Raw genomic sequence first — 22,147 nt, 5'->3', positions numbered from 1 at the left:
TCCCCTTCTCTTTAGGTCTCTCCACCATCTTGTTCCCCTTCTCTTCAGGTCTCTCCACCATCTTGTTCCCATTCTCTTCTGGTCTCTCCACCATTTTGTTCCCCTTCTCTTCTGGTCGCACAGCCATCTCGCTCCACAAGTGCTAACCCCACTTTGGAAAAAACAGATAAAACTCCCCCATATCCTAGTCCCCTGCATTCAAGTTCCGCATCAATTCCCAAGTTGTATCCCCCATTGCCAGTGTCACCTCCTCCATCCCCTCCTTCAAACCCGCCACCATCCTACTTGCCACAGCTGGCGCCCAAATGGTCTAGCCCTCCCATAACCCGCTCTAAGTCACAGTGGTCTCGGGCTCATGTGATGGCTCCTCTGAGAGAAGTGGCGAGAGCTGAAGGGGTAGTGCAGGTTCATGTTCCCCTTTCCCTGGCAAACTTGTCCCAAGAAAAACAGCAATTGGAGTCCTTTTCCTCCAACCCCATAATGTTAGCTAAACAGTTTAAATATCTCACTCAAGCTTACAAGCTCACCTGGCATGATGTACATGTAGTCCTCCAATCCACTCTAACCCCAGAAGAATATGACCGTGTCACGGTGGCAGCACAGTACTGTGCCAATGAGACCCACGCCACAGATAAATGAGAACCTATGGGCAGGGAGGCTGTTCCTCTCCAAGAACCCCTGTGGGATTATAATTCTCTCAAGGGTGAGGTGTTCTGGGATTGCATAGTTCGCTACTTGTTAGCAAGTATGAACTCAACTGCCCAAAAAGCCATCAATTATGATAAGTTTAGAGAAATTACCCAGAAGCCTTATGAAAACCCATCAGAATTCCTCAAGTGCCTCAAAGAAACCCTAGGGGATTTTACTAAGATTGACCTGGCCTCAGCATTGGGTTCCTCTCTCCTGGCCATGCATTTTATAACTCAGTCGGCTCCCGACATCAGGCGCAAGCTTTAAAAAGCTGAAGATGGTCCCCAGGCCCCTCTAGGAAACCTGGTAGATATGGCATTTAAGGTTTTTCATGCCTGAGAGGACAAGAGCGAGAAGAGGTCAGCTGCCCAAATAGCAGAACAGACTCGCACCATAACAGCTGCTCTGCAACTGGCTCGTGGGGATCGTCGGGGTGTCCCTGGAGATCGACTCGAACCTCTGGGCCCTTGCTTTTGGTGTGGCGAAGAAGGGCACTGGGCACAGAAGTGCCTCAACCAACCACACAGACCGACCAGACCATGCCCCAGCTGCAGTAAGCGAAGTCATTGAAAAGTAGACTGTCCACTAGGGGGTGGTCCTCCTCTGGCGGCAGAGCCCTGCAGGGGGCAGATGCCCTCAAAAGACTACCCTTCAAACCTGCTGGGCATCCTCGAAGATTGAAGATGCCTGGACTCGGACTCCCCAGTCACCCTCGCCGAGCCCAGGGCCAAGCTGTGGGTAGCGGGTAAGCCCATCTCCTCCTCAGTAGACACGGGAGCTACCTACTCTGTTCTCCCTTCCTTTAAAGAGCTTTTATACCCTGCCAGGGTCTCTGTAGTTGGGGTCATGGGAACCCTCTCCAAGCCTTTAGAGATGGGCCCAGTGTCCTTCACTTTTCAAGGCATCCCATTTACCCATTCCTTTCTGGTCATGCCTTCCTGTCCTACCCCTCTGTTAGGACGGGATCTGCTCTATAAGTTAGGATCCTCTATTTCCCTCCCACCTTTTGAACGCTTAGGTTCCCTCATTGCTTTAGTCGGCAAAGGAGAGTTAGATGACAGAAACCTGAGTCTCCCAACTCCCTAGACTGCTGTCAATCTGGTCATGTAAGACATCTCCACCCCCGTGGTGGCAACCCACCTCACCCCGGTTTTAATATGCCTTAAAGACCCATCCCGCTTCCCTTCTCAGCCTCAATTTCCTATTTCACAGGCTCACTGAAGGGGACTACAGCCTATTGTTAATCGTCTGCTCTCGCAGGGGCTTTTAGTGCCAGCTAACTCTCCATGCAATACTCCAATCTTGCCAGTAAAAAAGCCTTCTGGAGCGTATCGCCTTGTTCAGGACCTCCGAATAATTAATGAGGCTGTTATTCCCTTGCACCCAGTAGTGCCTAACCCATATACTCTTCTGTCTCAAGTCCCTTCCGGTACCTCTCATTTTACTGTACTGGACCTTAAAGATGCCTTTTTCACTATACCACTCCACTCAGACTTGCAGCTGCTATTTGCCTTTATGTGGGAGGACCCTGACACCTGTAAATCTAGACAATTAACCTGGACAGTTCTACCGCAAGGTTTTAGAGATAGCCCCCATCTTTTTGGACAGGCCCTGGCAGAGGACCTCTCGCAAAATTCAACAGGCGAGAGTACTCTCCTCCAATACGTAGATGATATTTTACTTTGCAGCCCCTCAAAAGAGGCCTTGGTTCTGGACACCACATCCCTTCTTAATTTCCTGGCAGACATGGGATACAGAGTATCCCTTGCCAAAGCACAGCTGTCTCTACCCCAAGTTACATACCTTGGGCTAACTCTAACTCCCACCACTAAAGCCCTAACGGCAGACTGAGCAGCTGCGATTAAAGCTCTCTTGCCACCTACTTCAAGAGCCAAAATACTATCCTTTTTAGGATTAGTAGGGTTTTTCAGACACTGGGTGCCTAACTTTGCCCTTCTCACCAGACCGCTTTATGCGGCTGCCACAGAGACTCCTACTAGGCCACTAAATTCACCCACCGAGGTGGCTTCTGCTTTCAGTCAATTGTGGGATGTGTTGCTCTCATCCCCCCCATTAATGCTCCCCAACTTAACTAAGCCCTTTACCCTATGTACAGCAGAGAAGGTAGAGGTGGCAACCAGAGTGCTGGTACAGCCAGTGGGGCCTGGGTATCGTCCCGTTGCCTTTCTCTCCAAACAGTTAGATACCACCGCCAGGAAGTGGCAGCCTTGCCTCCGAGCCCTAACAGCTGTGAGAAGTCTGGCCTGAGAAGCCCTGAAATTAACACTCCACAGCCCATTACTGTGTATTCCCCACACCAGTTACAAGATCTTTTGAGTCATAAATCCCTGACCTCCTTAAGTCCTTCAGGAGTACAAGAATTCTACCTTCTGTTTATTGAACATCCACAGGTAACTCTACAAGTCTCTCCACCCCTTAACCTAGCCTCCTTGCTTCCTGTCAGCGATCAGGCATATCAGCCCACTCATTCCTGTGTAGAGATTGTAGAAGCTCTTAGAAAACCTAGAGAGGGCCTACAAGACGTGCCCCTCAAAAACCCTGACTTGACCTTTTTCGTAGATAGAAGCTCGGTGAAGGGGAGTGATGGGATGCGAAGGGCGGCCTATGCAGTGGTTATTCTGTTGCAGGTGATAGAAGCAAACCTACTCCCATCTGGGACCACCTCCCAGAAAGCCGAATTAGTAGCTCTTACCCGGGTGTTACAGCTGGCAGCCGGGAAGAGGGCCACAATTTATACTGACTCTAAATATGCCTTCCTAATTACACACACTCATGCTGTGATTTAGAAGGATAGGGCTTCCTTACCACTAAGGGAACCCCGATCATCAATGGCAGGGCTATCAGCCGCCTGCTACAGGCCCTACAAGACCATAGGGAGGTGGCCATCGTGCATTGTAAAGGACATCAGACTGAAAATGATCCAGTAACCAGGGATAATGCCTTGGCAGACACCATGGCCTGACAGTTAACATCCAGGTCTAGCCAACCCTTTGTGCTGTTTCTTTCCCCCTCTCTATTGCCCCAATACCCTAATGACGAACGGCGACTGCTTCTACATCAAGGGGAGATGTTGAGAGATCAGGGACAGATATACCTCGGGGGACAAATTGCCCTCCCCCAAGCCCAAGGCAGAGATATCATATCCAAAATTCATCAGTTTCTACACATTGGGCCAGCAGCCATGCACCGGTTTCTCTCCCCCATATTTGCCCCTTATGGTCTCTGCAAGGCAATAGATCAGGTGCACCAGACCTGCACTACTTGTCATTGCATCTCATCTCAAGGTGCTCTGAAGACCTGGATGGCCCTCCACCAGATGAGGGGAACAATCCCCGAACAAGACTGGCAGGTCAGTTTCACCCATATGCCTAGGCATAAAAAGCTCTGGTATTTACTGGTTCTGGTTGATAACTTTTCAGAGTGGATCGAAGCCTTCCCCACCTACCGAGAGACTGCATCAGTGGTAGCACAAGTGCTGGTAGAACACATCATTCCTTGTTTTGGACTCCCCACTTCACTCCAATCCAATAACGGACCTACCTTCATCTCCCTGGTCACTCAGCTAACAGCCGAGGCTCTCAATATCACCTGTAACCTCCATATACCCTATCACCCCCAGTCGTTGAGTAAGGTCGAAAGGGCTAACAGTCTCCTAAAAGACCAGCTAAGCTGTCTCTAGAAGTAAAGCTCTCGTGGCCCAATCTCCCTATCGCTCTCACTCAGCTGCATGCTGCCCCCTGGGGACCGGCTGAACTAAGTGCATTTGAGCTAATGTATGGCAGGCCCTTCTTACTGAACACAGGCCTGCCCACTACCTCTCCTCCTTTGGCCTCCTACCTTCCTTACTTTTCACTGTTGAAACATCTTCTCAGGGAACACGCAGACCAGCTCCTATCCCATCCTACGTCATCCAACAACCCAAGAGACACAGTGATCCTTCAGCCAGGGAATGAAGTACTTCTAAGAAAACTCCAGCCAAAATCCCTCCAACCCTGCTGGACAGGGCCTTATATAGTAATCCTCACTATGCCCTCAGCGGTCAAACTACATGGGCATTCTTCCTAGTATCAAATTTCTAGGCTCAAACAGGCACCCAGACACAATGATTGGGTGCCTTGTGTGGTGGGTCTTCTTAAGCTGTGAGTTATTCATGTCAAGTGCAACCAGCCAGATAAATAGCCCAGTGGTCTCCAGGCAGAGCTACTCTGCATGGAAGTTTAAGCTCCAACTAGCTCTTCCTCACGGAACCGAAGCCAGAGAAGTAGGCACCCAAAGTTGACCATGTGCGGGTTGTCAGACACCAGTTCAAATACCAGTACACACAGACATCTTAAACACCTTCTCAAACCCAACGCTGTGCTTTCCGTATGACCAAACCTCTCATACATGTACTTTCCAGTCCAACATGTATGGGAGATGTCATCCTGAATTAGACACATGTAGGGTTCATGCAGTAGGAGATATAACAAGAGGAGTCTCTGACAACATATTCACCAGAATACAAGATAGGCTATACATTACCATTAGTGACCCATGGGATCAATGCTGGGAGAAAAGAGTACAGGGCAAGCTATATGATAGTTACCAAGCCCAGCCACAGGGCACAGTATACATCAAGAGGGAATGGACCAGTGAGTCCCACTCTCACGGAGGTTCTAACCCCCCAAGTACAAGTATCAAGTAATATTCTACAGACAGAACAGGCACTAAAACAGAAGATTCAGTCAGACCCCTACCCACGCTCCTCATGACCAGCAGGAGCACCACTTTACTGGGCCAGAGTCATTAGAAAAACAGTGCAGTGTCTTAATGCTTCACATATCCTCAGCAATGTGTCCAGTTGTTTCCTCTGCACCTCCCTCCAACGCCCCCAGTGGCAGTGGTCCCCGTTAGTTTCTTCCAGGCTCAACCAGTAAACACCTCTGAAAAGGACTGCAGCCTCCTTTTGAACAAGATACCGATGTAGAAAACGAGCCTTGAGCCCAGGGCTTGACATAAGTCCGGTGCCACCAAAAAACGGCTCAAAGAATCATTGTCCCCACTGACCTGCTACCTGACACAGCATTCCACCATCTCGGGATTGTCAATGAGAAGCCAATGCCAATGATGGGTGACCATAAACACTCTAATTTCCCTTCAAAGGAGTGAGTTTTTCTAGTGCAACAACACACTTACCCAGTGTATCAGCAGCACCATGGTAGAACCCTACTTTTCAGTGATGCTAGTTCCCCAATTGACGTTATACAACAAACCTGAGGTAAAACAGGCACCAGATGGATGGTCTATGTATCCGAGAGCTAGGCAAAAGAGGGCTGTCTTCCGTCCCGTACTAGTAGGAGTAAGTCTGGTCACCGCAGTAGCCACGGGCGCCACAGGAGCAGGGGCATTAGGCCATAGCCTAGTCAGCTCTCAAGGTCTTGCAAGTCAACTGGCAGTATTAAATGATAGAGTGAGCCTGACCCTGGGAGAAACCTCAACCACTCTTATTTCCCTCCAGCAGCAGCTTACTTCCCTTGCCCAAGTCACCTTCAAAATAAGCGGGCTTTAGATCTGCTTACCACAGAAAAGGGTGGAACCTGTATTTTCCTACAAGAAGAATGCTGTTACTATATCAATGAATCTGAGACGATGGAACAAAGTGTTAAAAAATTACAAGAACTACAAAAAAACCTCCACAAAACACGAGTACCTGAAGGCAGCCCTTATGGGTAGCTTCAGTCCCTCATGATAGCCTGGCTAATGCCCTCTACTGGGCCCCTTAATAATGGTTTGTCGTTTACTCTTAATTGCCCCTTGTGTCTTCAAGGTCCTCCAACAGAAGCTAACTGAGATAACCCAGGTCGCCATTAATCAGTTGTTGCTCCATTGTTATGCACCTCTCCCCACTAAACTCTCTCCTTTGGCCTAATACCAGCCTCAACCCTCCCCCCCCCCACAATGCCCCTTGTCAGCCAGAAGTAGGAAGATCGAGTCGTCACCCATTATGACCAAAAAGCTAGAATGTAAAGCTGGAGGTACCAGAGTGAGAAGGGCGAGGACAGTGCAGGCAGAGCAGAGACAGCGTCATGTAGCTCTGTGCCATATAGGGAAGGAACAAACACCTCTTCCTGGATTCCAGTCCCATGACGTGTCGACAAACCCCAGATGCAGACCCCCTCCATCAGGAAGGAGGAGACCTTTGGCTGTCCATCACCCGACCCTGAGCCAATAAAATTTCCCCACCTACCCCTAGCATGGCCCACTTCCCCCTCCCTTCCCTGTTCTCTTAAAAACTCCCTGCCTCCCCTCCTGGGTGTGACTTCCCCAGCCTGCATCCCTGCAGAAGGTAAACCTCGCCTGGAAATTGCGCTCAAATAAACTGCCTAACCCTTTATTGCCTCTCGTTGCCTGCTTATTTCAGCTAAAATTTATCTTACACTAACAGGTGTGTGAGGTAATGTTTCTGCAAATTTTATTTATGTTATCCTGATGATTAGTGATGTGTAATATCTTTTCATGTGCCTGTTGGAAATTACTATGTCTTTGGAGAAATGTCTATTCAGGTCCTTAGACCAACTTTTAATTGGGTTGTTTGATTTTTTTGCTATTGATTTATAGGAGTTCCTTGCATATTTTGCCTATTAACCCAGGATCAGACATATTGATTGTAAATATTTTCTCCCATTGTGTATATCACCTTTAGTGACCCATGAACTGGGCAGCATCCCATCTAGCAAGTAGAGACATGTCCTGAGGAGTTTTGCAAAACTGAGGGTATTTATAGGAAGGAGGATGGGCAAGAAATTATTAGCAAAAGAAAAGAAAGGATTGTTTCAGGCCAGGACATCTTTTGTGGGGGAAGGGAATTGGAGGGATTTTTTTTTATCATGCAGATTACCTTACTAGTGGAATCAGGAAATTTCAGATTGACTTTTAAATGGTCACATTCCTGTGATAAGTTGAAACTATAATTAAGTTTGCTGCTATGGGGTAAAATGAGTCAATTTGGGGCTTGTTGCTTTTTATTAATAATTATTATGTAATAATCTTTATTTTTGTGACAATTTTTGGTTTATACTCTTTTGTCTGATACAGGTATAGCTACCTGTGCTACCTTTTGGCTGCCATTTGCATGAAATGTCTTTTTTATTCCTCTCACTTTCAATCTATCAGTGTGTTCTTAAATCTAAAGTGAGTATCTTACAGACAGTATGTAGTTGGGTCTTGCTTATTGATCCATTCAGCAACTCTCCATCTTGTGATTGGTGAGTTTGATACATCTAAATTTAAGGCAATTATTGATAGAAAAATAATTACTATTGCCATTTTATTTATTGTTTTCTGTTTCTCCTTTTCTCACTTGCTGCTTTCCCTTGTGATTTTTTTGTAGCAATATACCTTCCTTTCTCTTTAAATTTTTGTATTTATTATAAGTTTTTTCCTTGTGGTTATCATGAAGTTTGCATAAAACTTCTTATAGGTATAACAGTGTGTTTTAAGCTAAGAAACTTAACTCCCATATAAAAAATTCTACAGCTTTTTCTTCCCACTTTTATATTGATGTGTTTCTACTTTTTATATTATGTATTCATTAACAAATTTTGTAGTTATAATATGCATTGTCCTTCTGCTAAATATTGTACTAAGGTTAAAACCTATTTACGCATCATCATTACAACATTACTTTATTCTGTTTTTCTATTCATTTACCTCCCCTTTGGTAACTGCTAGTCCATTCTTGGAGTCTGTGAGTCTGCTGCTGCTTTGTTCCTTCAGTTTTGCTTCATTGTTATACTCCACAAATGAGGGAAATCATTTGTCATTTGTATTTCTCTGCCTGGCTTATTTCATTGAGCATAATGTCCTACAGCGCGATCCATGTTGCAAATAATAGGATTTGTTTCTTTCTTATGGCAGAATAGTACTCCATTGTGCATATGTACCACATCTTCTTTATCCATTCATCTATGATGGACACTTAGCTTGCTTTCATATCTTGGCTATTGTAAAAAGTGCTGTGATAAACATAGGGTTGCATATGTCTTTTTGAATCTGAGAAGTTGTATTTCTTGGGTATATTCCAAGAAGTGGGATATTCGGGTCAAATGGTATTTTTAGTTTTAGTTTTTTGAGAAACCTCCATATTGCTTTCCACAATGGTTGAACTAGCTTACATTCCCACCAGCAGTGTAGGAGGGTTCCCCGTTCTCTGCATCCTCGCCAGCATTTGTCGTTCTTAGTCTTTTCAATGCTGGCCATCCTTACTGGTGTGAGGTGATATCTCATTGTGGTTTTAATTTGCATTTCCCTGATGATTAGTGATATGGAGCATCTTATCATGTGTCTGTTGGCCATCTGAATTTCTTCTTTGGAGAACTTTTTCTTCCTATCATCAGCCCTTTGTTATCATTAATCTACGATTACATGAAGAACATTATGTTTACTAGGCTCTCCCCTATCCCATGTCCCCCCCACAAACCCCATTACAGTCACTGTCCATCAGCATAGTAATATGTTGTAGAATCACTACTTGTCTTCTCTGTGTTGTACAGCCCTCCCCTTTGCCCCACTCCCCACATTATACATGCTAATCATAATACCCCCTTTCTTCTTCCCCACCCTTGTCCCTCCCTACCCTCCCATTCTCCCCAGTCTCTTTCCCTTTGGTAACTATTGGTCCATTCTTGGGTTCTGTGATTCTGTTGCTGTTTTGTTCCTTCAGTTTTTAATTTGTTCTTATACTCTACAGATGAGTTAAATCATTTGGTATTTGTCTTTCTCTGCTTGGCTTATTTCACTGGGCATAATACCCTCTAGCTCCATCCATGTTGTTGCAAATTGTAGGATTTGTTTTCTTCTTATGGCTGAATAATATTCCATTGTGTATATGTACCACATCTTCTTTATCCATTCATCTACTGATGGACATTTAGGTTGCTTCCATATCTTGGCTATTGTAAATTGTGCAGCGATAGACATAGGGGTGCATCTGTCTTTATCAAACTGGAGTGCTGCATTCTTGGGGTAAATTCCTAGAAGTGGAATTCCTGGGTCAAATGGTATTTCTATTTTGAGCATTTTGAGGAACCTCCATACTGCTTTCCACAATGATTGAACTAATATACATTCATACCAGCAGTGTAGGAGGGTTCCCCTTTCTCCACAACCTCGCCAACATTTGTTGTTGTTTGTCTTTTGGATGGTAGCCATCCTTACTGGTGTGAGGTGATATCTCATTGTGGTTTTAATTTGCATTTCTCTGATAACTAGCAATGTGGAGCATCTTCTCATGTGTCTGTTGGCCATCTGAATTTCTTCTTTGGAGAACTGTCTGCTCAGCTCCTCTGCCCATTTTTTAATTGGATTATTTGATTTTTGTTTGTTGAGGTGCATGAGCTCTTTATATATTTGGATGTCAACCCTTTATTGGATCTGTCATTTATGAATATATTCTCCCATACTGTAGGATACCTTTTTGTTCTATTGATGGTATCCGTTGCTGTACAGAAGCTTTTCAGCTTGAATATAGTCCCACTTGTTCATTTTTGCTTTTTTTTACCTTGCCCGGGGAGATATGTTCATGAAGAAGTCACTAATGTTTATGTCCAAGAGATTTTTGCCTATGTTTTTTTCTAAGAGTTTTATGGTTTCATGACTTACATTCAGGTCTTTGATCCATTTCGAATTTACTTTTGTGTGTGGGGTTAGACAGTGGTCCAGTTTCATTCTCTTACATGTAGCTCTCCAGTTTTGCCAGCATCATCTGTTGAAGAGACTGTCATTTCCCCATTGTATGTCCATGGCTCCTTTGTCAAATATTAATTGACCATATATGTTTGGGTTAATGTCTTGAATCTCTAATCTGTTCCACTGGTCTGTGGCTCTGTACTTGTGCCAGTACCAAATTGTCTTGATTACTATGGCTTTGTAGTAGAGCTTGAAGTTGGGGAGTGAAATCCCCGCCACTTTATTCTTCTTTCTCAGGATGGGTTTGGCTATTCGGGGTCTTTGGTGTTTCCATATGAATTTTTGAACTATTTGTTCCAGTTCGTTGAAGAATGTTGTTGGTAATTTGATAGGGATTGCATCAAATCTGTATATTGCTTTTGGGCAGGATGGCCATTTTGACGATATTAATTCTTCCTAGCCAAGAACATAGGATGAGTTTCCCTTTGTTAGTATCCTCTTTAATTTCTCTTAAGAGTGCCTTATAGTTTTCAGGGTATAGGTCTTTCACTTCTTTGGTTAGGTTTATTCCTAGGTATTTTATTCTATTTGATACAATTGTGAAAGGAATTGTTTTCCTGATTTCTCTTTCTATTGGTTCATTGTTAGTGTATAGGAAAGCCACAGATTTCTGTGTGTTAATTTTGCATCCTGCAACTTTGCTTTATTCCGATATCAGTTCTAGTAGTTTTGGGGTGGAGTCTTTAGGGTTTTTTGTGTACAATATCATGTCATCTGCAAATAGTGGCAGTTTAACTTCTTCTTTGCCAATCTGGATTCCTTGTATTTCTTTGTTTTGTCTAACTGCTGTGGCTAGGACTTCCAGTACTATGTTGAATAACAGTGGGGAGAGTGAGCATCCCTGTCTTGTTCCGGATCTCAAAGGAAAAGCTTTCAGCTTCTCGCTGTTCAGTATGATGTTGGCTGTGGGTTTACCATATATGGCCTTTATTATGTTCATGTACTTGCTCTCTATACCCATTTTGCTGAGAGTTTTTATCATGAATGGATGGTGAATGTTGTCAAATGCTTTTTCAGCATCTATGGAGATGATCATGTGGGTTTTGTCCTTTTTATTTATGCGGTGGATGATGTTGATGGATTTTCAAATGTTGTACCATACTTGCATCCCTAGGATGAATCCCACTTGGTCGTGGTGTATGATCCTTTTGCTATATTTTTGAATTTGGTTTGCTAATATTTTGTTGAGTATTTTTGCATCTACGTTCATCAGGTATATTGGTCTGTAATTTTCTCTTTTGGTGGGGTCTTTGTCTGGTTTTGGTATTAGAGTGATGTTGGCTTCATAGAATGAGTTTCGGAGTATTCCCTCCTCTTCTATTTTTTGGAAAATTTTAAGGAGAATAGGTATTATGTCTTCTCTGTATATCTGATAAAATTCCGAGGTAAAGCTATCTGGCATGGGGGTTTTGTTCCTGGGTAGTTTTTTTATTACCGATTCAATTTATTTGCCGGTAATTGGTTTGTTTAGAGTTTGTGTTTCTTCCTTGGTCAGTCTTGGAAGTTTGTGCTTTTCTAGGAAGTTGTCCACTTCTCCTAGGTTTTCCAGCTTGTTAGCATATATGTTTTCATAATACTCTCCAATAATTCTTTGTATTTCTATTGGTTCCGTCGTGATGTTTCCTTTCTTGTTTCTGATTCTGTTGATGTGTGTTGACTCTCTTTTCCTCTTAATAAGTCTGGCTAGAGGCTTATCTATTTTGTTTATTTTCTCAAAGGAACAGCTCTTGGTTTCATTGATTTTTTTCTATTGTTTTATTCTTCTCAATTTTGTTTATTTCTTCTCTGATCTTTATTATGTTCCTCCTTCTGCTGACTTTTGGCCTCATTTCTTCTTATTTTTCCAATTTTGATAATTGTGACATTAGACTATTCATATGGGATTGTTCTTCCTTCTTTAAATATGCCTGGATTGCCATATACTTTCCTCTTAAGACTTCTTTCAGTGCGTCCCACAGAAGTTGGGGCTTTGTGTTGTTGTTGTCATTTATTTCCATATATTGCTGGATCTCCATTTTAATTTGGTTGTTGATCCCTTGACTATTTAGAAGTGTATTGTTAAGCCTCCATGTGTTTGTGAGCTTTTTTGCTTTCTTTGTACAATTTATTTCTAGTTTTATACCTTTGTGGTCTGAAAAGTTGGTTGGTAGAATTTCAATCTTTTGGAATTTACTGAGGCTCTTTTTGTGGCCTAGTATGTGGTCTATTCTGGAGAATGTTACATGTGCACTTGAAAAGAATGTGTATCCTGTTTCTTTTGGATGTAGAGTTCTACAGATGTCTATTAGGTCCATCTGTTCTAGTGTGTTGTTCAGTGCCTCTGTGTACTTACTTATTTTCTGTCTGGTGGATCTATCCTTTGGAGTGAATGGTGTGTTGAAGTCTCCTAAAGTGAATGCATTGCATTCTATTTCCTCCTTTAGTTCTGTTAGTATTTGTTTCACATATGCTGGTGCTCCTGTGTTGGGTGCATATATATTTATAATGGATATATCCTCTTGTTGGACTGAGCCATTTATCATTATGTAATGTCCTTCTTTACCTCTTGTTACTTTCTTTGTTTGAAGTCTATTTTGTCTGATACTAGTACTACAACACCTGCTTTTTTCTCCCTGTTGTTTTTATGAAATATGTTTTTCTATCCCTTGACTTTTAGTCTGTGCATCTCTTTGGGTTTGAGGTGAGTCTCTTGTAAGCAGGATATAGATTGGTCTTGTTTTTTTATCCATTCAGTGACTCTATGTCTTTTGATTGGTGCATTCAATCCATTTACATTTAGGGTGATTATCGATAGATATGTACTTATTGCCATTTCAGGCTTTAGATTCATGGTTACCAAAGGTTCCAGGTTAGTTTCCTCACTATCTAAGAGTCTAACTTAACTCATTTAGTATGCTGTTACAAACACAATCTAAAGGTTCTTTCCTATTTCTCTTCCTTTTTTCTTCCTCCTTCATTCTTTATATATTAGGTATCAAATTCTGTACTTTTTGTCTATCCCTTGATTGGCTTTGGGGATAGTCAATTTAATTTTGCATTTGCTTTGCAATCAGCTGCTCCACCCTACCTACCATGGTTTTACTACCTGTGGTGACAGCTATCCAACCCTAGGAACACTTCCATCTATAGCAGTCCCTCCAAAATAGACTGCAGAGATGGTTTGTGGGAGGTAAACTCTCTCAGCTTTTGCTTGTCTGGAAATTGTTTAATCCCTCCTTCAAATTTAAATGATAATCTTGCCGGATAAAGTAATCTTGGTTCCAGGCCCTTCTGCTTCATGGCATTAAATACACCATGCCACTCCCTTCTGGCCTGTAAGGTTTCTGCTGAGAAGTCTGATGTTAGCCGGATGGGCTTTCCTTTGTATGTGATCTTATTTCTGCCTCTGGCTGCTTTTAACAGTCTGTCCTTATCCTTGATCTTTCCCATTTTAATTACTATGTGTCTTGGTGTTGTCTTCCTTGGGTCCCTTGTGTTGGGAGATCTGTGGATCTCCATGGCCTGAGAGAATATTTCCTTCCCCAGATTGGAGAAGTTTTCAGCAACTACCTCCTCAAAGACACTTTCTATCCCTTTCTCTCTCTCTTCTTCTTCTTCTGGTATCCCTATGATGCTAATATTGTTCTGTTTGGATTGGTCACACAGTTCTCTCAATATTCTTTCATTCTTAGAGATCCTTTCTTCTCTCTGTTCCTCAGCTTCTTTGTATTCCTCTTCTCTAGTTTCTATTTCATTTATTGTCTCCTCCACAATATCCAACCTGCTTTTAATACCTTCCATCACGTTCTTCAGTGATTGGATCTCCGACCTGAATTCATTCCTGAGTTCTTGGATGTCTTTCTGTACCTCCATTAGAATGTTGATGATTTTTATTTTGAACTCCCTTTCAGGATGAGTAACAAGGTCCATATCATTTAAATCTTTCTCAGGAGTTGTATTAATAATTTTACTCTGGACAAGGCTCCTTTGGTGTTTCATGTTTGTATATGGCGCCCTCTAGTGTCCAGAAGCTCTATTCTGGAGCTGCACAGCCCCTGAAGCAATGTCGGTGGTTGCAGGGGAGCAGTACCAGTAACTGGATGGAGGAAAGAGCTGTTCCTCACCTCCTGGCTCCTGTGCCTGTCTCCATTGCCTGAGCCAGTGGGCTGGTCACACAGGTATGTTTTTGTCCCAGAGCAGCTGGATATGGATCCCTGCTTTCCACAAGCAGCCAGAATCCCAGTCTCCCCAGGAACTCTGCCTGTATTAACTTTCCAACCCGGTAGTGATGCGAGTCTCATGAAAGCACCATGAAATGTAGGTTTGTGCTCCCAGAGCAGATCTCCAGAGCTAGGTATTTAGCAGTCCCAAGCCTTCCACTCCCTCCCTGCTCTGTTTCTCTTCCTCCCGCTGGTGAGCTGGGGTGGGGGAGGGGATCGGGTCCTGCAGAGCCACAGCTCTGGTACATTACCCCATTCGGTGAGGTCTGTTCTTTTCTCCAGGTGTGTGCAGTCTGATGCCATCCTCTTTCCTGTTGCTCTCTCAGGATTAGTTGCACCAATTAAATTTTCTAATTGTATCCAGTTTTAGGAGGAAGCCTCTGTCTCTCCTCTCATGCCGCCATCTTTAATCCCATCCTCATCTGCCTTTTTAAAATCAGGTTTTTTGTTTTTTGGGTGTTGTGGCATGTAAATTCTTTATATATTTTGGATGTTAACCCCTTGTCAGATATGTCATTCACAAATATATTCTTCTATATTGTACGATGCCTTTTTCTTCTGTTGATGGTGTCCCTTTGCCGTACAGAAACTTTTCAGTTTGATGTAGTCCCATGAGTTCATTTTTGCTCTTGTTTCCCTTTCTCAAGGATATGCGTTCAGGAAGAGGTTCCTCATGCTTATATTCAGGAGATGTTTGCCTATGTTTTCTTCTAAGAGTTTTATGATTTCATGACTTACATTGAAGTGTTTAATCCATTTCGAGTTTACTTTTGTGTATGGGGTTAAACAATAATCCAATTTTATTCTCTTGCATGTAGCTGTCTAGTTTTCTCAACACCAGCTTTTGAAGAGGCTGTCACTTCTCCCATTGTATATCCATGGCTACTTTATCGTATATTAATTGACCATATATGGTTGGGTTTATATCAGGGCTCTCTAGTCTATTCCATTAGTCATTGGGTCTGTTCTTGTGCCAGTACCAAATTATCTTGATTACCGTGGCTTTGTAGTAGAGCTTGAAGTTGGGGAGCATAATGCCCTCAGCTTTATTCTTCCTTCTCATAATTGCTTTGGCTATTTGAGATCTTTCATGCTTCCATATGAATTTTTTAATGATTTTCTCAAGTTCATTGCAGAATGCTATTGATATTTTGATAGGAATTGCATTGAATCTATAGATTGCTTTAGGCAGGATGGCCATTTTGACAATATTATTTCTTCCTATCCATGAGCATGGGATGACTTTCCATTTATTGGTATCTTCACTAATTTCTCTTAAGATTTTCTTGTAGTTTTCAGGGTATAGGTCTTTCACATACTTGGTTAGGTTTATTCCTAGGTATTTTAACAGATTTCTGTGTACTAATTTTGTATACTGTGACTTTGCTGAATTCAGATATTAGATCTAGTAGTTTTGGAGTGGATTCTGTAAGGTGTTTTATGTACAATATCATGTCTTCTGCAAACAGGGGCAGTTTAACTTCTTCCTTGCCAGTCTGGATGCCTTTTATTCCTTTGTGTTGTCTGATTCCCATGGCTAGGACCTCCAGTACTATGTTGAATAGAAGTGTGAAAGTGGACATCCTTGTCTTGTTCCCGATTTTAAAGGAAAAGCTTTCAGCTTCTCGCTGTTAAGTATGATGTTGGCTGTGGGTTTGTCTTATATGGCCTTTATTATGTTGAGGTTCTTGCCCTGTATGCCCATTTTGCTGAGAGTTTTTATCATGAATGGATGTTGAATTTTGCAAATGCTTTTTTAGCATCTATGGAGATGATCATGTAGTTTTTGTCATTCTTTTTGTTGATGTAGTGGATAATGCTGATGGATTTTCAAATGTTGTACCATCCTTGCATCTCTGGAATAAATATTACTTAATCATGATGGATGATCTTTTTGATGTATTTTTGAATTTGGTTTGCTAACATTTTGTTGAGTATGTTTGCATATATGTTCATCAGGGATACTGGTCTGTAATTTTCTTTTTTGTGTTGTCTTTGCCTGGTTTTGGTATTAGAGTGATGCTGGCCTCATAGAATGAGTTTGGAAGTATTCCCTCTTCTTCTACTCTTCAGAAAACTTTAAGGAGGATGGGTATTAGGTCTTCACTAAATGTTTGATAAAATTCAGCGGTGAAGCCATCTGGTCCAGTGGTTTTGTTCTTAGGTAGTTTTTTGATTACCAGTTCAATTTCATTGCTGGTAATTGGTTTGTTCTGATTTTCTGTTTCTTCCTTGGTCAGCCTTGGAAGGTTGTATTTTTCTGGAATGTTGTCAATTTCTTCAAGGTTATGCAGTTTGTTAGCATATAAATTTTCATTGTATTCCCTAATAATTCTTTGTATTTCTGTGGTGTCCATAGTGATTTTTCCTTTCTCATTTCTGATTCTGTTTATGTGTGTAGACTCTCTTTTCTTCTTGATAAGTCTGGCTAAGGCTTTATCTATTTTCTTTATTTTCTTGAAGAACCAGCTCTTGCTTTCATTGATTTTTTTCTATTGTTTTATTCTTCTCAATTTTATTTATTTATACTCTAATCTTTATTATTCCCTCCTTCTACTGACTTTGTGCTTCATTTATTCTTCTTTATCTAGTTTCATTAATTGTGATTTTAGACTGCTTATTTGGGATTGTTCTTCTTTCCTGAGGTAAGCCTGTATTGCAATATACTTTCCCCTTAGCATGGTCTTTGCTGCGTCCCACAGATTTTGCGGTGTTGAATTATTGTTGTCATTTGTCTCCATATATTGCTTGATCTCTGTTTTTATTTGGTCATTGATCCATTGGTTATTTAGGAACATTTTGTGAAGCCTCCATGTGTTTGTGGGCTTTTTAATTTTCTTTGCATAATTTATTTCTAGTTTCATACTTTGTGATCTGAGAATCTGGCTGGTACAATCTTTTTTAATTCACTGAGGCTCTTTTTGTGGCCTAGTACAATGTCCATTCTTGAAAATGTTCCATGTGCACTTGAGAAGAATGTATATTCTGTTGCTTTTGGGTGTAGAGTTCTGTAGATGTCTGTTAGGTCCATCTGTTCTAATGTGTTGTTCAGTGCCTCTGTGTCCTTACTTATTTTCTGCTGGTTGATCTGTCCTTCAGATTGGAGTGTTGAAGTCTCCTAGAATGAATGCATTGCATTCTATTTCCCCTTTTAATCCTGTTAGTATTTGTTTCACATATGTAGGTGCTCCTGTGTTGGGAGCATAGATATTTATAATGGTTATATCTTCTTACTGGATTGACCCCTTTATCATTATGTAATGTCCTTCTTTGTCTCTTGTGACTTAGTTTTGACATCTATTTTGTCTGATACAAGTACTGTAACTCCTGCTTTTTCCTATTTGTTGCATGACATATCTTTTTCCATCCCTTAACTTTTAGTCTGTGTATGTCTTTGGGTTTAAGGTGAGTCTCTTGTAGGCAGCATATAGATGGGTCTTGTTTTTTTTATCCATTCAGTGACTCTTTGTCTTTTGATTGGTGCATTCAGTCCATTTACATTTAGGGTGATTATAGATAGGTATGTACTTACTGCCATTGCAGACTTTAGATTCATGGTTACCAAAGGTTCAAGGTTAACTTCCTTACTATCTAAGAGTCTAACTTAACTCATTTAATATGCTATTACAAACACAATCTAAAGGTTCTTTTATTTTTCTCCTCTTTCTTCCTCCTCCATTCTTTATATATTAGGTATCATATTCTGTACTCTTTGTCTATCCCTTGATTGACTTTGGGGATAATTAGTTTAATTTTGCATTTGCTTAGTAATTGGCTGTTATACTTTTTTTACTGTGGTTTTATTACCTCTGGTGACAGCTAATAAACCTTAGGAACATTTCCATCTATAGCAGTCCATCCAAAATAGACTGTAGAGATGGTTTGTGGGTAGTAAATTCTCTCAGATTTTGCTTATCTGGAAATTGTTTAATCCCTCCTTCAAATTTAAATGATAATCTTGCTGGATAAAGTAATCTTGGTTCCAGGCCCTTCTGCTTCTTTGCATTAAATACTTCATGCCACTCCATTTCAGCCTGTACAGTTTCTGTTGAGAAATCTGATGTTAGTCTGACAGTCTTTCCTTTGTATGTGATCTTATTTCTCTCTCTGGCTGCTTTTTATAGTCTGTCCTTATCCTTGACCTTTGCCATTTTAATTACTGTATGTCTTGGTTTTGTCTTCCTCGGGTCCCTTGTGTTGGGAGATCTGTGGATCTCCATGGCCTGAGACACTATTTCCTTCCCCAGATTGAGGAAGTTTTCATCAATTACCTCCTCAAAGACACTTTCTGTCCCTTTCCCTCTCTCTTGTTCTAGTACCCCTATAATGCGAATATTGTTCCGTTTGGATTGGTCACACAGTTCTGTCAATATTCTTTCATTCTTAGATACCCTTTTTTCTCTCTGTGCCTCAGCTTGTTTGTATTCCTCTTCTCTAGTTTCTATTTCATTTATCATCTCTTCCACCATATCCAATCTGCTTTTAATACCCTCCATTGTGCTCTTCAATGACTGGATCTCTGACCAGAATTCATTCCTGTGTTCTTGAATATCTTTCCATACTTCCATGAGTATGTTAATGATTTTTATTTTGAACTCTCCTTCAGGAAGAGTCATGAGGTCCATGTCATCTTTCTCAGGAGTTATTTTAACTTTACAGGTTCCTTTGGCATTTCATATTTTTATATGGTGCCCTATAGTGTCCAGAAGCTCTACTCTCTGGAGCTCCTCAGCCCCTGAAGCAATGTTGGGGGTAGCAGGGAGTGGTATTGTTGCCTGGGGGTAGGAAAGAACTGTTCCCTGCTTCCCGGCTGCTATGTCTGTCTCCAGTGCCTGAACCGGTGGGCCAAGAACACAAGTATAAGCCTCTATGCTTTGTGTTTGTATTTGCTGTAGACAGATCATCCCTCTGGCTGGTCTAAGACCAGGGTAGGATTTGCTGGTTTGCGAGCCAGGTGGGGCTGGCTGGGAGAAAGGTGCATTAGGCTGCCTGTCATGGAGGGGTTCCTTGGAGCTGTGTAGCCCACCAGGGAGCTGGAGCATCTGGAAATTGTGAAAGCTCCCAACCTGCTGGGCGGAGTGCATCCAAAGAATTTCATCTACCTGTCCTTTCTACTGAGCAGTAAGCTCTGTGCAATCCTTGCCCCTTTAGCAGCCCTCTTGCTAAGGGCTTCCTTCTTAAGAAGTCTCTCAGACTGCCCACCTTTCTTTTGTCCCAGAGCAGCCGTATATGGATTCCTGCTTTCCACAAGTGGCTGGAATCTCAGTCTCTCTAGGAATTCTGCCTGTCATAGCTTTCCAATCCCCTAATCACGAGAGTATCATGAAAGCATCATGAAATGTAGGTTTGTGCTCCCAGAGCAGATCTCCATAGTTAGGTATTCAGCAGTCGCAGGCCTCCACTCCCTCCCGGCTCTGTTTCTCTTCCTCTAGCCAGTGAGCTGGGTGAGGGAAGGGCTTTGGTCCCACCAGGCCACAGCTTTGACACATTACCATGTTCCATGAAGTCTGGTCTTTCCTCCAGATGTATGCAGTCTGGCACAGGCCTCTTTCCTATTGCTCTTTCAGGATTAGTTGTATTAATATTTTCGTATTATATGCAGTTTTAGGAGGAAGCCTCTGTCTCACCTCTCATGCCACCATCTTTAATCCTTTATCTATTTTCATATTTTTTATGTTGCTCTTTAGGGTTATTTTGTTTCAACTTGACTCTCTCTTTAATACTTCTTGTATGATAGGTTTCATGGTGGTGAACTCTCTGTTTGTCTAGAAATATTTTTGTCTCTCCATTTTTTTAAAAGACGCTTTTGCCAAACAAAAATTGCTTCATTTTTTTCAGCACTTTGACTATATCATCCCCCTCTCACCTGACCTGCAAGTTTCTGCTGAGAAATGTGTTTATAGTGTTATATGTGATAGAATCTGGTCCTGAGTACAACCTTTCAAATAAGCCTACCGACCATCTCAGAGACCTACCTGTTATCTCACTTCGGCTACAAGCATTCTCCAGAGGATACATCAGCAAGCCACAAGCCCATCTTTCTTCTGACCCTCCCCTTAAAAAGCCTACCAAAAACCCTGGCCATAAAAATCCCCTTGACCTGTTGAGGCCCCTTTTTTTTCCTTTGTTCTGCTGGCCAGAACAGAGGGGCCCCTCTCAGGTTTACCATTAGACTATTGAGTTCGCATCCCCTCTCTTTTCTTTCAAAAGGTTTGCTGTGAATGTGATGAGTCACTCTTACTGCTCTCAAAATTATTCATGTTTGACTCGACAAATTATAGAGTGTCTCAATGTTGACCTCTTTAAATTCAACCAAGTTTGGATCCTCTATGCTTCATGAATTAAGATGTCCATTTCTCTCCCCAAATTCGGGGGATTTTCTGCATTATTTCTTGAAATAAGCTTTCTTACTCTTTTTTTTGTCTCCTCCTTCTGAAACTTCTATAATGCATATACTGCCTCACTGTATATTTTCCTATAAAACCCATAGAATTTCTTCACTGTTTTTCATTCTTTTTCTTGTTGTTATTTCTCTGAGTGCATAATTTTAAATGACCAATCCTCAGGCTTGATGGTTTTTATTCTTCTTGATCAAGTCTGATGTTGAAGCTCTGTATGGGATTTTTCAGTATAATCATTGTATTCTTCAGCCCAGAATTTCCTTTGGTTCTTTTTTTAAGGTTTATCTTTATTGAACTTCTCATTTTGTTCATTTATTGTTTTTCTGATTTCCTTTAGTTGCTTATCTGTGTTCCTTTGTAGCTTACTAAGCTTCTTTAATATGATTATTTTGAATTCTTTGTTAAACAGTAGATCTTCATTTCTTTAAGTTTAGTTACTAGAGCTTTACTTTATTCCTTTGTTGGTGTGATATTCCCTGATCTTTCATGATCCTTGTATTTCCTTCTGTATATTTTTAAGAAATAGTAACTTTTCTAATCATTACAAAATGGCTTTGGCAGGGAAAGGCCTTAACCAGTCACTCTGGCCAGAGATTCTTTGTGATCCAGCTGATGGTGTCCATGGGCAGGCACACCCATTTCTCTGGTCTGCAGGTGGGTGGGTTGACTTGATAGGGTCCATGGGCAGGCCATAGTTGGACCTACTACCATGAACTGTGGGCTGGCAATTGAGACTTGTGTAGTGGTTGTTAATAACTGCCTCTTTTCTTTGTTCTTATTTACCCCCAGGCAATCTAGCAATGCTGATTCATTCCATGTTCTTGGTGATATGTGAAAAAAGTAGGCCTCTTGTGTGGTGACCTAAAATGGTAGGGCACGTCAGATGTTCACTTTGCTCTCTTTCCCCCATCATAGAATTTGAGCCAAGAAATCTCTCTCAGCACTACATTGTGCTGTATTTGGAAAGGGATGATGCAATTAAAGTGAAATTTTTCCTCTTATGCTTTTCAATTTGTCTCTTTTTCTTTCTGTTTTCCACCAAGTACTGTAACCTCTCACCTAGATTTTGGAGCTCTTACGAATATATTTTAACTCCATGCATGGCTGAAA

This window comes from Manis pentadactyla, chromosome X (genome assembly GCF_030020395.1).
Source record: "Manis pentadactyla isolate mManPen7 chromosome X, mManPen7.hap1, whole genome shotgun sequence".
NCBI lineage: Eukaryota > Metazoa > Chordata > Mammalia > Pholidota > Manidae > Manis > Manis pentadactyla.
The sequence above is the reverse complement of the archived record's forward strand: the minus strand, read 5'-3'. Positions refer to the sequence as shown.